Source organism: Hermetia illucens, chromosome 1 (genome assembly GCF_905115235.1).
Source record: "Hermetia illucens chromosome 1, iHerIll2.2.curated.20191125, whole genome shotgun sequence".
NCBI classification, from domain to species: Eukaryota; Metazoa; Arthropoda; class Insecta; order Diptera; family Stratiomyidae; genus Hermetia; species Hermetia illucens.
This window is the reverse complement of record NC_051849.1, coordinates 217,103,731-217,117,618: the sequence shown is the minus strand read 5'-3', so window position 1 is coordinate 217,117,618 and position 13,888 is coordinate 217,103,731. Positions and strand designations below refer to the sequence as shown.

General features: G+C 44.5%; 1 long non-coding RNA gene across 1 annotated transcript; it reads left to right on the top strand.

Moving 5' to 3' along the window:
• The first annotated feature begins 8,322 nt into the window (after positions 1-8,322).
• On the top strand, positions 8,323-8,927 carry LOC119646735. Its single transcript, XR_005248768.1, has 2 exons — positions 8,323-8,578; positions 8,677-8,927. It is a non-coding gene; the product is annotated as an uncharacterized LOC119646735 (long non-coding RNA).
• Positions 8,928-13,888: the final 4,961 nt, after the last annotated feature.

Genomic DNA, 13,888 nt, shown 5'->3' with positions numbered 1-13,888 from the left:
ACATGACTTCCAGTAAAGGCAGTGCAGAAGATGTTGACTGCTGAAAAAGTGGGTATTGAATGGGTTCTCCGCCGCCTCAAATACCACTAAAGTGCTTCAAGCACTTTATATAGGGAATCCCAGGAAGCGACATTGATAAATTCTAGTGCTGCAGAAGGGATGAGGGCCAAGGGTCGAAAATGCAATAGGAATTACAAATTATCGGGAGTAGCAAGTGTTTGGAACCTAAGAAAGTGCTTACGGCAATGAAAAAATGATGGTAAATCAAACGGACCTCAAATATTTCAAAATTGCCCGGGATTTGGTCATGCAAATTGCTTACGGATCTGGGGTGGAATTGTTATAGTAGGTAAATTGCACAGGAATTTTAGAGCCATTGCCTGGGTTGATTGAATCAATACTATGCAATATCCGCTTTGTGTATGGGAACAGGATTGAAGATATTGCCCCTTCTTTGGCTACAGCTTTGTAAAGCCTGGTTGCTTCCGTGATTTATCCGATTCTTTCAAATCCCGGTTTATTTTGCCCGTTTGAAGAGTACCCCGTTTTAGTACCTCTGTTCTCATTATCCCTAGGTTCCTTTCGTCCTTCCATCTCTCGATGACTGAACTGTCTTAGCGATGCAGCTGACCTAATATACGACCATGACAACTTTGTTGAGGTTTTCCACCACTGTTTCTAGTTCCACTTTGCTCCTGATGTCAACGCCCCCTTGAAGATGAGCCATGTTGTTACTCAGATGCGTTGCATAGGAATCCCAATCCGTTCTATTGCTATTCCAATGTTCTCCTTGGAACTTGCCCTTGCAATTACCGCAGATGCAGCTTTCGCATAGTGGAAGTTCATGTGGGCTATCTTAGAGCTGGCCATTGGCTCTATTATTGTTTTGAGCTTTACTTCCCTGTCGGAGTATCACCCTTCCCCTCCGACATTTTGCTTTGTTGCACGTCGCTGTCCACCCTAGGCCTGCAAGATCTAAGCCCAGGTCGTCCAGCTTCTGCTCTTCACTGGGTAGAAGTCCCTGGTTGATCCAGTCCTTTCCGCCTCTATGGCTTCCGAGGGTCCTTCGGGAATCTCGGTATGCTTTCCACCCGATGTCTCCGGCGATGTGTCTTTCTCCGGCTTTTCGGTATGTACGTGCATAGGTATGTTGTTTTACCCTTGGACTCCACCTTGCTTCTGAAGACTCTCCATATGCGCATACGGAAATCGTCATTCTGAACAATTAGGAGGTCCATGAAATCCTCCGTCGCTATTATTGCGGTTTTCAGGAGAGACACTGTCACCATGTGCGCTCCTGGCATATCATCCCCACTACATGCTGACAGTTCTGCTCCTTCCCAGTGTGGCAATTTAGGAATTATCAATTGGTCCGGTCCTGCATTAAGTTGATGCGGACTTAGGACCCCCTTCATTCTCAAAACGAATATTAGGAATTATGGTTCGAAGCCACTCTGCAGTCTCTTCTGTCACGCAGTCCACCAATAAATGACCTGGTTAATAGCGTACCCCGGTGAACACAAGTTCTGCTCCTTCCCAGTGTAGAAATTTAGGAATTATGGTTCTAAGCCACTCTGCAGTCTCTTCTGCCTCGCACCAATAAATGACCTGGTCAAGAGCGTGTCCCGGTGAACACAATTTTCGGAGTCCACCCCTTGCACATCTGACTGACGCCAAGGTCTTCGATAGTTTCCTGCACCTCACAAGTGAGTATTTGGTCTTTCGGCAGTATGGCCAGTCGATTGCCCTTGACCACACTAGCATAGCTAATGGCGGGCTTTTTGATTCCTACCTTCACCACTTACTTACCCCGGTTTTTTCTCCTCTTGGATTCAGATTTGGATGTTTTTGGAGCATTGACTTAATTCAGGCTAATCTCCGCTGATCCCCGCTTTCTTGGCTCAGATAAAGATGGCTTAGGTCTATCTTGAGCCTTTCTAAAGGCCTCTTCTGGTTTGAGGCCATTCCTGATGTCTGATATATTGATCTCAGACGTGTTTTTGCTTATCCCTGCTTTTTGAGCAGTGATGTTTGTTGGTTGTTGTCCTTGCAGTATACCAATGTTAACCTTGAATCTACTGCTTGACGTCGTAACTTCTCCCTTTTTGGGTGTAATCATCTGGCTTTCACTATTTCGGAGGTGTGCCTCCTCCTTCTTGACTAGAAATCACTTCCGAATTTCCTCTTCCTTAATTGCCAGAGGTCATTGATTGGGTTCGACCAGTTGAAATAATACTAACAACACGAACTAAATGTGGTCTAAATATCTGTTAGTATGCCGGTCATTCGTGCTACCTTGAGGCGTAACATATCTTGACACGTTAGCGGCAACTACCAGGCAACTGCCTTCAAGCTTTGGGGGGCACTGCGGGTCTAGAACCGACAAGAAAGTGAGATTAGCTAGTGAAATCAGTTAGTGGTAGTGGGGCCGGAAAAGTCTAACATGACAAAAATTTCCATCATAAAATCATGCTAAGGCGATTGGGTAGTGTGAACTAGCCAACCTTGGGCCAACCGACCGAGATACGTTGTTCAGAAAGTGGAAGATAGAACCAACTGGTAAGGTCAGTACAGGCCCAATCGTTAAGCTCGGTAAAACCTCAAAATTACTCTTGCGGTTGCGGTGGGCGGGTTACTTAATGCGTATGGATGAGGATGATCCAGCCCGGAAAGTCTATAAGGCCAATATCTATCGTAGAAAAAGAAGAAGAGCCAAACCCTGCCTGAGATTGAGCGATGGCGTCAGTCAGGACGTCAGACAGCTTTTCGGGATATCGAAATGATGGACCTCGGCGGAAAACTGGGATGTCTGTTCCATATTAACGCAGGCCTAGACGGGATACCGGTTGTTGCGCCGTTGATGATGATGGTGATGAAGCACCTTGTATAGGGAATTCCACGAAGGCATTCACGAGTGACATTGATAAATTCTAGTGCTGCAGAAGGAATGGTGGACCAAGGCCGAAAAATGCAATAGGAACTGCAAATACTTCATACTACATGAAATGGAACACACGCAAGAAAGGAGGAAGTGAACATCAGGAGAAGTATATGTTTGGAACCTAAAAAGCATTAATAGTAATGAAAATAGGGAAGATAAAGCAAACGGAGCTCAAATGTTGTAGAATTGCCCAGAATTTCGCCACGCAAACTTCTACGCATATTTTTTTCTTCAGCCTTTGCCTTGTTCACAAAGGGGGTCGGCTCGTCGAAATCGGGTTCCCAATTCGGTTCTATCAGGAGACGTTCCATACGCGACTGGGTGGTCTATTGGAATGGCAGGATAGATTTCGGCGAGCCCGTTCCATGGAGAATGCGATAGCTTAGGAGCTGTCAATCATTTCGGTAAGTGCTAGATGCCAGGAATGCTATTAATTTGGCCAACTGGGGTAGGACACTTTAGCTAAACTAGGTGTCCCTGATTAATTAACTCGAATAATCGAGAGTTCTCCCTGGGAGGGACTTTGGCGCGAGATAGATGTCTTGCCGAAAGAAGACGTTGTGATAGCAGGTGTTCCTCAAGGCCCCATATTGGTGCCCCTACTGTGGAACTGTGTGTCCGGATCGCTCAGTAGTTGGAGCACTAGAATCTCGTACGTAAAAGTCACGGTTCAAATCTTACTGGTGGCAGTGGGATTTGTATCGTGTTTTGACGTCAGATACCAGTTGACCCAGCTGTGAATGAATACCTGAGCCAAATCAGGGTACTGGATGTATGTTGTAGTGTACCGAATGAACGAAGTGCTGTGACTAATGTCAAGCTCCTGATCTAATTGGATTGTCTCGTCAGCGATTACTATTATTATTACTGGGGAATATAATATATGACGGAGTGCTTGGCCTTCGCGTGCTGAAGGAGGTAACGATGGCTGGTTTTGCAGATGACGCGCCGGTGGTGGCAATGACGAAGTACTCCGAGGGCGTGGAACTTTATGGAAGTGGAACCATTCATGCAATGAAAATATTATTTCGAATGGTTAAATTGGACCTGGCGGACGAAAAGGCGGAGGCGGTCCTCATTATCATCCGGATCTGTAACCACGACGTTATTTCAAAATCGGTCATTGTATATCAAAGGGCATTTAGAGTATGCGTGAAAAAAAGGTATCACAGCTAACTCATCTCTATTAAGGATTATGCCTAACATTGAAGGGCCAAAATATTGTCGCCTACGCTTATCGGAAAAATAATTAAATCCATCCTGGGCGGCTTCTATCTGAGCATGGTCACTCGAAAACGTGGAGGGTGAGTTCGGCCTACTGGCTAAGTCGGCATTGAGGGTGTACAAAGTACATAGGACAACATTGGGTGTGGCTGTTTGTCATTGCGAAGATGATTCCTTGGAATCTTTTAGAATGTGGCTTAGTGTCTCTACGAGAGAAGGAAGCCGAATTCTTGCGATGTGACTGAAGACCTCCGAGAAGCTACTAGGAAGGATTTGTACAGGGAATAGCAGTAACGCTAGAATAATTCCGAAAAAGGTCGCAGGATCCATACATTGATCTCGTGTATTGAATGTGTGTTACTACCTTATACAGGTCCTTGCGAGATACGGTGAAGGCAGGAAGAATATTTGTGCCGATTCGAATGAGATGGGTCCCTTGATTGTAGCAAATGCGCCGGTACGCTCGAAGTCCCGAAGCATGTTATGTTCCATTGTCCCAGACTCTCGGATAAAAGAGGCAGCTTGAATAACGCTTTCAACTTACTTATAAGACTCCATAATCTCGTGGAGGAAATGCTGAAAATATAAGGAAATTGTAGCGCGGCAAACGCAGGAATAACCGCTATCTAGGGACATTTTCAGCCGGGGAAAGAGCGGTCGACATGGGATCACAGCCCTTTCCCCAAAGGAATGCTTGTGCTTCACGGTGGTTTGGCGGAGGTAGGGGCCAAGAAGTATCACATCTTCAGTATCTTTTCATTCTTCTTCTTTTTCTTCAGCCTTTGTCTCGTTCACAAGCGAGGTCGGCTCGTCGTGCTTGATTTCTCTATTTGGCCCTATCAAATGTCTGATCTGGATGCAATCACGAGGGTTTTAAATCCCCGTTCAGCGTGTGGAGCCACCGTTGCTTTGGCCGGCCTTTTGGTTGCTTGCCATCGACTTCGATGTTCAAACCAATCCTGGCAAGTGAATCCTCGTTAGCAAATTACGTAACCATGCCATCGAAGGCGCCTTTCTCGCAGTTTTTCCACGATCGTTGCAACCCCATATCGATCGCGGATATCCTCATTGCAGATGTGACCAAAACGTGTCACGCCATCAGTTCAACGCAACATCTTCGTCCTCTTTACCGCGAGACGCCGTTTATTGTCTTTTATAATCGGCCAAACTCAGAACCATAGAGGACGACACGACAATTGACCCGAGATATTTACAGCGCTCAGTTCTGGAGAGGACATTGAGCTGATTGTGCCTGTTTCATGGGAATCGGACGTCAGAAATTCAGTTTTATTCAGTTTTAATCTGAGACCGTCTTGCATGAGGCAATCATTCCATTTTTGGACAAGCTGTTCGAGATCATTTTTGCGATTGGACGCTAGGAAAATATCATCTACATAAAGCGTTTATACGCTTCTTTAATGACTTCCTTAAAAATGTGACTGATAGGACAATTAGGAGACCACGGCAAACATAATTCAAATATAAAGAGGCGAGGGTACAACTTTTCCTATTGCATACTCTCGAGCTTGGAAAAATATACGAATCTGCACTTTCACTTTTCGCGCGGAGCTCTTTCTGTTATCAGAAAAATCAGAAAAAGTGAATATGGTCGCAATTAGTCGCAGCGCATACAATCCCCTTTAATTGGTCTTCCTCGCATCACATCTGATGTTCTCTAATCATCGCAATAATAATAAAATCAAAATGCAACCCAGCGAACTAAAAATTATTTTGCAAAGCTCAAGTTTCTGCAACTCTCCAATTTTTTTTTCGTACAACCTCCAATAATGCAGCATCTAATTCAACCCTTGTGGGTAGTGTCCTTTGGGCTATTTATTACCAGCACCGGATTGTCCGAATACGAAATTATCTGGTCAAAAAAATGTTACCGGATGGTACGCTACATGCTGAATCCATAGTGCCAGGTTCTAAATCAACCAATACGGTACATAGCACACGTTTACCTCCGGATGCATGTTCACCGTAGATGATTTCCTAGAACTTTGGTTCCTATCTGTTTTCCGCATTGACCGCTTGGATATGAAAAATTTCACTTCTTTTGTTTTATGCTTACAAAATTACAGCTTTTCACATGGCTCACGCGCTTTCTCTTACCAGACTCGCTTATCAAAGGACGACCGCCAGTCCAGCTCATCAGCTGTCCATCAATCAGGCGGTCTCGATCCCACTGATTTCGTTCCCGGTCCATTGGATTGAACTTAAAAAGTTTTTGCCGGCTCAGCGTCAATAGCAATATACACGGTTGCTGAAGTGTACGACAGGTCATTTCCTTGAATCAGGAACAATCGTCTGCCTGCACACTATAATGTGAAATCGTTTTAATGAAATTGAACAACAAATTGTAAGGAGCAGTTGTCCCGATCTTCGGAATTACCTGAATGGTTGAATTACACCCGGGACTGACAGGAAACGAAGCCTGGTTGCATCAAACATTTTCCAACTCACCACTCCAGTCGACTGCAGAGAGAAAAGGTATTGAAGACACCGAAATCCCCTCACAGGTACACAGTAGCTCCCAAAGCAGCTGCTGTAATCGGTCCTAAATAGGAGAGATATCCGTCAAAGCCACATACTTTAGTACGACCAGAGCAACCAAATTTCTCAAGTTATAAACGAGGGAGTCAGTGTTCTGAAATAGTGGAATCTTTAAGGAACACACCAAGTGCAATTATTTTGCGTACTATGTTTCTGAGGATGTCAACCTCCTGAGCATGTTGCGCAACCAGACAGGAATCAATACCAGTGCGGTATTCCGGAAGCCCATCCCAACGAGTAGACTACATCCTCACTGGAAAAAACAAGCTGAAATTCTGACGAGTCTTAGCGGACACGAAAGTCCTGGGGGTTTAACGTGAGTACCTGCCGTGAAGGCTTGATCCCACGGTCCTCTTCGGACGCGGATTGATTTTGTGACCACAATCAGAGCCCCGCCATGCAAGCACAGCGGTCCTGGTTTATACTGAGTGCAGGCTCAGCATTCATACCAGTGGATGCGAGACCTATCTAACACCTCTGCCGCACCTAAGGGGTACGGCGCCCGAGTTGTACAGCGCAACTCCACGCTTGAGCTCCGAGGAGTTCTGCCCGCGATGTAGGCATAACCACAACCACCATGAAACTCCCACTAGGGGGCCAACCGCAAATAACCGGGCCGAGAACACATCCTCCAGAAATTCTCCTGGAGCATATGCTCTCAGAGGGCCATCCCGGTTCCCATGGTACCAGATAACCTCCGGTGAGGCTTCGTGGCAGAGCCACTTCAGATGAGTTCCTTGCAGACTCGGGTCTGATCACCCTCCGCGAGTACGTGGGGACGGAGTCTTAGCGGACAGAAAGTTGCACAGTCTACACATAGTAGTAGCTACATAAGGATTATATGACTTCAGGACATGGAGCGCATAAAAGGGCATTTAATGCTGAACGTAGATTATTAAATTCCAACCTAAATCGACTATGTATTGTGTCTTTAGTGAAATTCGTTGAAAATTGTGAATTTATCAAAATATCTCCCAACCTACAATGTATAACCAAAAGTCGCTTTTCACACAACCTTCAAAGAATGGTAAAAGCGAAGACCAAATCTTTATCAAAGGAAAAGATATTCTACAATTCCTTCTCGCTTCTATTCTTAGGACTAAATTTAACTTTAGATACTTTAAAAACGAACAAATAAAATTATTCGCCTTCATAAAATACTTTTCGGTGCTAGAAATTCTTTCAAAAACCACCTCTTGGCGGATCTTGTGTGGTGAAAAGCCACCGCTTGAATACACCACAGAATCCTGCCTCGCTCCACATTTTATCAAAGCTCCCTGGAAAAGGACCCTTTTGCGCAAGCTTCACAATACACCTACATTCGGTACGTGTTGTTGTCCAATCGATGCCTTCGCTACAAATGTAGCCTTCAAAAGAATGTGTAGGATCCGAAATCTAAACGCCAGGAATGTGTACAGGTATGCGAGTCCTTCCCAGTGGTATACACAGTATGAAATGAGCGAGGGAAATATAGCGTTTCTGAAAAGGAGGAGCCACTGGGAACTGAAGTCAACCTTAGAGCCTGTTCGCCATCATTGGGGATGGTATTTCGTCAAGGTCTGTTTGTTGTTTTGTTTTCCCATTTCCATTTCAAATGGGCGAATTGAGGGAATGAGCGCAAGGACGAGGACACTCGCTAGTAATGTACGTTGCCTGCAAATGCAGATAACAGGACTTAAGCCCATAAATTATAGGACTTAAATCTATTAGAGGGTATATAAACTGGCGACGAGTGAATATTTTTGCTGTGTTTCGCAAGTTTCCTGATGATGCAGGATGTACCGGGGACTTCTACGCTACAGACGGAAAGAGCTGATGATTACCTTCTCGTCCTTACGTTGCGTTTGTCGAAATTATGTGAGTTGTTTTCTGAATTTGTTTTTGAGTAATAATTGATATACATAACTCCGAAGAAAGTATGAATTTCCCTGGAACTTTTTAATTAATTTATGCAGGAAAAGAGGATCCTTGTCTCTACCGCCGCTGAGCTCGATGCTGAAGCTTCAGAAAGTTGGTTGATGTATTCAAAAAAGTCATCGTTGTGAGCTTCAAAAAATACATTCTCTAGATTATGTGAAAAAATGTCGTAAGGAGCTACATGTGGACAGGATTTCCTTCAGTCGCGGAAAACAACATTTTTTTGTAGTTAAGTAAGACCAGCGAAAAAATTGAGAACAATAAAGGGGACAACGATATTTTCTTTACTTCAAGGAAAGCTTCCACTAGCTTCCTATTTAGAAAAAATTAAGGACCCACTTGAACATAATAATAAACCGACACAGCCTGCATATTTGAATCTAACCTCTCCTGGGCGTTGTTTGAAATAACACTCGTCCCATTGTACCAGAGAACTGAGCGAACTGCATTGCATCCATAAGAATACATCTCCTGGTAGATAAAGAGCCTCCAACATTCGCCATTAGCCAACTGCAGCCTTGCTCGCTGCTACTTTGATCTATTCGAAAAAATCCATCTTTGAGTCGATCGTAAATCCAAGATACTTAAGTTTTGACTCGATTGGAATGGTGGACATGAGGGGGATTCTCTTTTTAATCAGGATGACTACTTCGGTTCCTCCCAGCGTAAAGTTGAAACCATGACCAAGTCTGCTTTGCGTCTATACAACGGTGGTTGGGCGAATCGAGTCTTATAAAAAAATCCTAGGAAGAGATCCTGTCCTAGGGCGGATCCCTGTTCTATCCCCGAGGTAATCGACATCACGTTCTCTCAAATAATCCCTCAATATCCGCATGTGATAGCTCGGGAGCTGAAGAAAAATGCCCTCTTTCCTTGAACCCACCGAGTAGCAAGTGTGGTCGTTGTTAGAACACCGGCTTCTATACTTCCGCCGTTATACCACTAGGACCTGGCGACTTCTTAGTTTTCATAGTGAGAGCTGCGTCTTCGATGCCTTTCGCGTTGTTGCCATCAATCCATACGGGATGTCTAGGAAATAATCCCCGTACAACGCGGTTTGTCTGGTTGAGACTAGGTATGCAGGGTTTTCGCAGAGCACCAGTTTTCTGGGTGACAAGTTTATAGCCGAACCCCCGAATGCTCATTTACTTCATTTACTAGGTTATGTCAGCCGCAAGCTTTGCTTTTGTTCATCACGCTGCGGCGTTTCTTTTTGGTTAGTTAGATCTGTACTCTGTACATTACATTGTGACATACCTCCTCCCGTATGTAAACGTTGCGCTAAACGACGGAGCTTATTACACTCTTTCCGCAGTTAGACGATTTAGTGCCATCCAAAAGTATATAGAAGGCTTGCCACGGCTGAAGCATGAAAACTTCACAGCGGTCATCATTAGCTTTATCAGCAAATTTACGACGGTGTCAGCTGCGACACCAAAACGCCCCCAAGTGCCCTCCAGCGCGATTCTGCCTGTTGCAAGAGTTTCAACAAAATTCCCGATGTGCACCCTCGTGACGTTCCATGTGCAGGGGAACGCCGGGTTGGTGTATGCCAACAAATAGCGTTAGTCACTTTGAAGATGATACATTGATGGCCACTTTCCGGGAAGTGTTCCAGAACTCGCCGCCCGTAAGGGATGCTTCTTTCGCAGCGTGGGTGGCGTTGTTTAAAAATACGAGCTCGGTTCTTACTACCATTAACAGGATCTGTTTCACTCTGGAGTCTGGACGAGGCATATCCCAGTCAATGGTCATACAGAGCATAGAGCTTGAGTGAAAAGTCCGACATCGTCTCATTCAATGGTAGCAAGGATGAGACAGGTGTAGTTTTCTATAATAGCGTGTTGGAGCTGATATGTTAAAGATCTCGCATACATTGCAAGAATAGTTACTATCACGTTCAAGCACATATCAACGGAAATTCTGTGGATCCCTAATGAGGTGAGCACCGTGTGAAGTGTACCTCTGGCTTTACCAGTATACAACCCCAGATTCAGGAAGCTTCAACTATGTGCCACCTCTCCCATTCATCTCCATCTTTTTCGTCTTCAGAATGCCTTGAGTACAATGCGCCACCCGACGTCACATGTCCTCACTTTACAGGTAGCATGGTCTCAAGTTAAGTTTTTGAAAGTACCTGATCTTTCACGGCAAAGAAGCGTTGCCGGTTCTAAAGATGTAGAAAGTATCACAGGAACCGTTAACCTCCTCCTTACAATAAACATGACCAATTAACTGATACGTCCTATCCCTTGATTCATCCTTCCAACACTACTGCCCGAGCGCTCCCACTGGGATGGGACGAAATACATATTTAGACGATGCCATTAGGCCTTCTTCACCCATTTAAGGAAAAAAAGCTTTTCTTTGTCTCTAGGTCTCTCTGTGCCATATAATTTGAACTTGGTGGTTATTCATAGGTTCCTGCTTCTTACCACGGTTACGTCATACACTAATGCCAGATATCTTTTACAAAATCCGAACACTTATCACCTATGTTCTTCGTAGGCTCCTGGATAGAACAGATAGGTACTGTTCTCCCTATTCAGTTTGTAGCCAGAAGCCAGGTGGTCTGCTGCACGTTTGATAATCTTTGATGTACGGACCGTTTAGGCTAACGTCAGATCTGAGGTTCACTGCCTATTGGATGGAACTGGATTGCTCCATGAGAACCTAATTCATAACTAACGAGAGATCATCGGTAAGAAAGTACGAGTATCACAGATAGCTATGGTTCCATCGACTTTCAAATCTAAAAGGCACAAGTAACCGCATTCTTATCCTCCTCAACTTTTCTGAGGTGTATATATATTGGCGCCGTGCTTACTGATAGGGATTGGTCCTACTATCTGGGATTAACAGATCCTACACGCAAAGCTTCTCGCTATTGGATCGATGTTAGGTACTTGCGACAATAGAATGCACTTATTAGCGAACGACATTTAATGTATGCAGGATGCAGCTGCATTTTCAAGTCTACCGCTGGCTGGAACTGGAGCGTGTTTGGGACAACTTGTATGGAAAGGACTCCTTGCTAGTGACGATCTTATCCTTTTTCTCTAGAGCTAGAGAAAATCCGTATCAAGTCAGCCTTCTTCAATTCAGGTATACAACCTGTAGATCGGCTAGAAAAAGATATCATTGAAAGTATATGCAAATCACCTTCGTATTCCATTCATCATCAGCAACGGCCCAGCAACCGATATCCGGTCCAGGCCTGCCTTAATAAGGAACTCCAGGCACCCCGGTTTTGCGCCGAGGTCCGCCAATTCGATATTCCTAAAAGATCCTGGCCTACCTCGTCGTTCCATCTCAGTAGCCCCATTTTCTTTTTCTACCATAGATATTGCCCTTAAGGCTGGATCATCCTCATCCATATGGATTAAGTGACCCGTCTACCGCAAGTTGGTGAGCAGGATTTTATCCGCAACTTGACGTTGACGGTATCGCTCATAGATTTCGTCGTAGGCTACGCGCTCGTCCACCCCGAGGTCAAGAATTCAAGAAGGACTGACGAGGTCATTGTCTTGTACAGTACTGGACACGTTTCGAGACAACTAGTTTTTGTGACCTAAAATAGGCTTTGTTGGCAGCCACCGATCGCGGATGTCATTATCCGAGCTGCTAACGGCTGTGATTTTCGACCCTAGATAGAAGAAGTTATCAACGATTTCGAACTGATGTTGCTAATATGTGCTTGGTCTTGATCAGGGTCATCCTAATCAGTCTTATCAATTTTCTCTCTCATAGTCGTGTACAGTTTTACTCAGGCTATGTTATCATAGGCGACCTTGGAGTCAATGAAAAAAATGATGCAAGTGATCTCCCAACTCCAACAGTAATATCGCCTTTCATTAGAATTGGTATAATTGGTCGCCTCCATATTTAACCAGTTTGGATGTAATTCCATCGACTCCTGGCAACTTATAGTTAAATTGCCCAGACTGCTTCTTCTATGCTTATTGGTGGCAGTATTTCTCCCGCGTCTTCAGTTGGTGGGACCTCCAACTCGACGATATTCTGCTTGTTGAACAGATTATCAAATTATTCAACCCCCAATATTCCCAAACTGCCAAAAATCAGATTTGCTCCTTTGTCTCGACATGATGAGCTTCGTGTTATATATCCTGATATCCTTGGTAAAACTTCCGCGCCTGGTGCAGCTGCTCCCTGCACTTTTCGTAGTTTACAAGCCTGTTGGTTTTCCCCGGCTTCCTTTTTCTGGCTGTGAAGTCGCTGTTCCACTCGACGAAGTTCGTCATAAGTTTCACGCGTACCAGCATTTTTTGAGAGTGCAATAGTACTCAATATAAAGCATTCTTCCCTTCCGTTGCTACCTTACATTTATCGTCGAACCAAGAGCTCCGTTTATCAACAATAACGTTCTTCAGGTAGTTATGAAGATCATTGGTTAATGCTTCATCCCCAGGACCTCTGTTGAATGCGGTTATTGTGGTCTCCATTTCCTTCTTATAGGAGTTACAGAGATTTGTGTTGTGGATGACTTCAAAGTTCAATGTCACCCGATTGTCAGAGGAGATAAAAAGGCATATTGTAATTCAATCCAGGAGCAAAATACCAACGTTATTTGCGGAAGCTAAATAAACTGGGATGGATATAATTAAAAGTTTTAATACATATTATGATGTATTGGAAACTATTACCAACCTGTCACATCAAGGTCGATGCTCCTTTAGGGGATTTTCACTTTTCCGCTCCTCCAGTTCCAACGCGGCTAGGCTTGGCGGGGTAGACATGACTATCACTGCTCCCACCAGTTACATTCGTATTCGATCCTTTTTCGCGTCCTCCACCTACTTCAACTTGCACTGGACCATCTTTACCATGTGGTCAACTGTCTGGAAGCATGCAAACATTCGACTTTCCGGAGTCACTGTTATTCCCAATGTCTCCTCCAGACTCTTCTTTTTCTTTGCCAAACTAAGACAAAGAAGGAAGATATGGTTCGGGTCTTCCGAAATACCATAGCAATTAAAACAGTTAGAAAAGCGGCCCAGTTTAAACCTATATATGTATTTACGATACCCCCATATCCAGTGAGATTATTTTTTATCTCACTGCTTTACTGCGTCCACGTCTTGATACTGGAAAGGATGGGTCCATCATTCGTTGCCACCCCTGATGTTATCTGCACACCTTTTCAGGCAGTCATAAATGCACGTTGCATCTCATTGATCAAAGTGGCATCACTCCTGATACCGTGTGAGACGGTTCGTCTGAAACAATTCT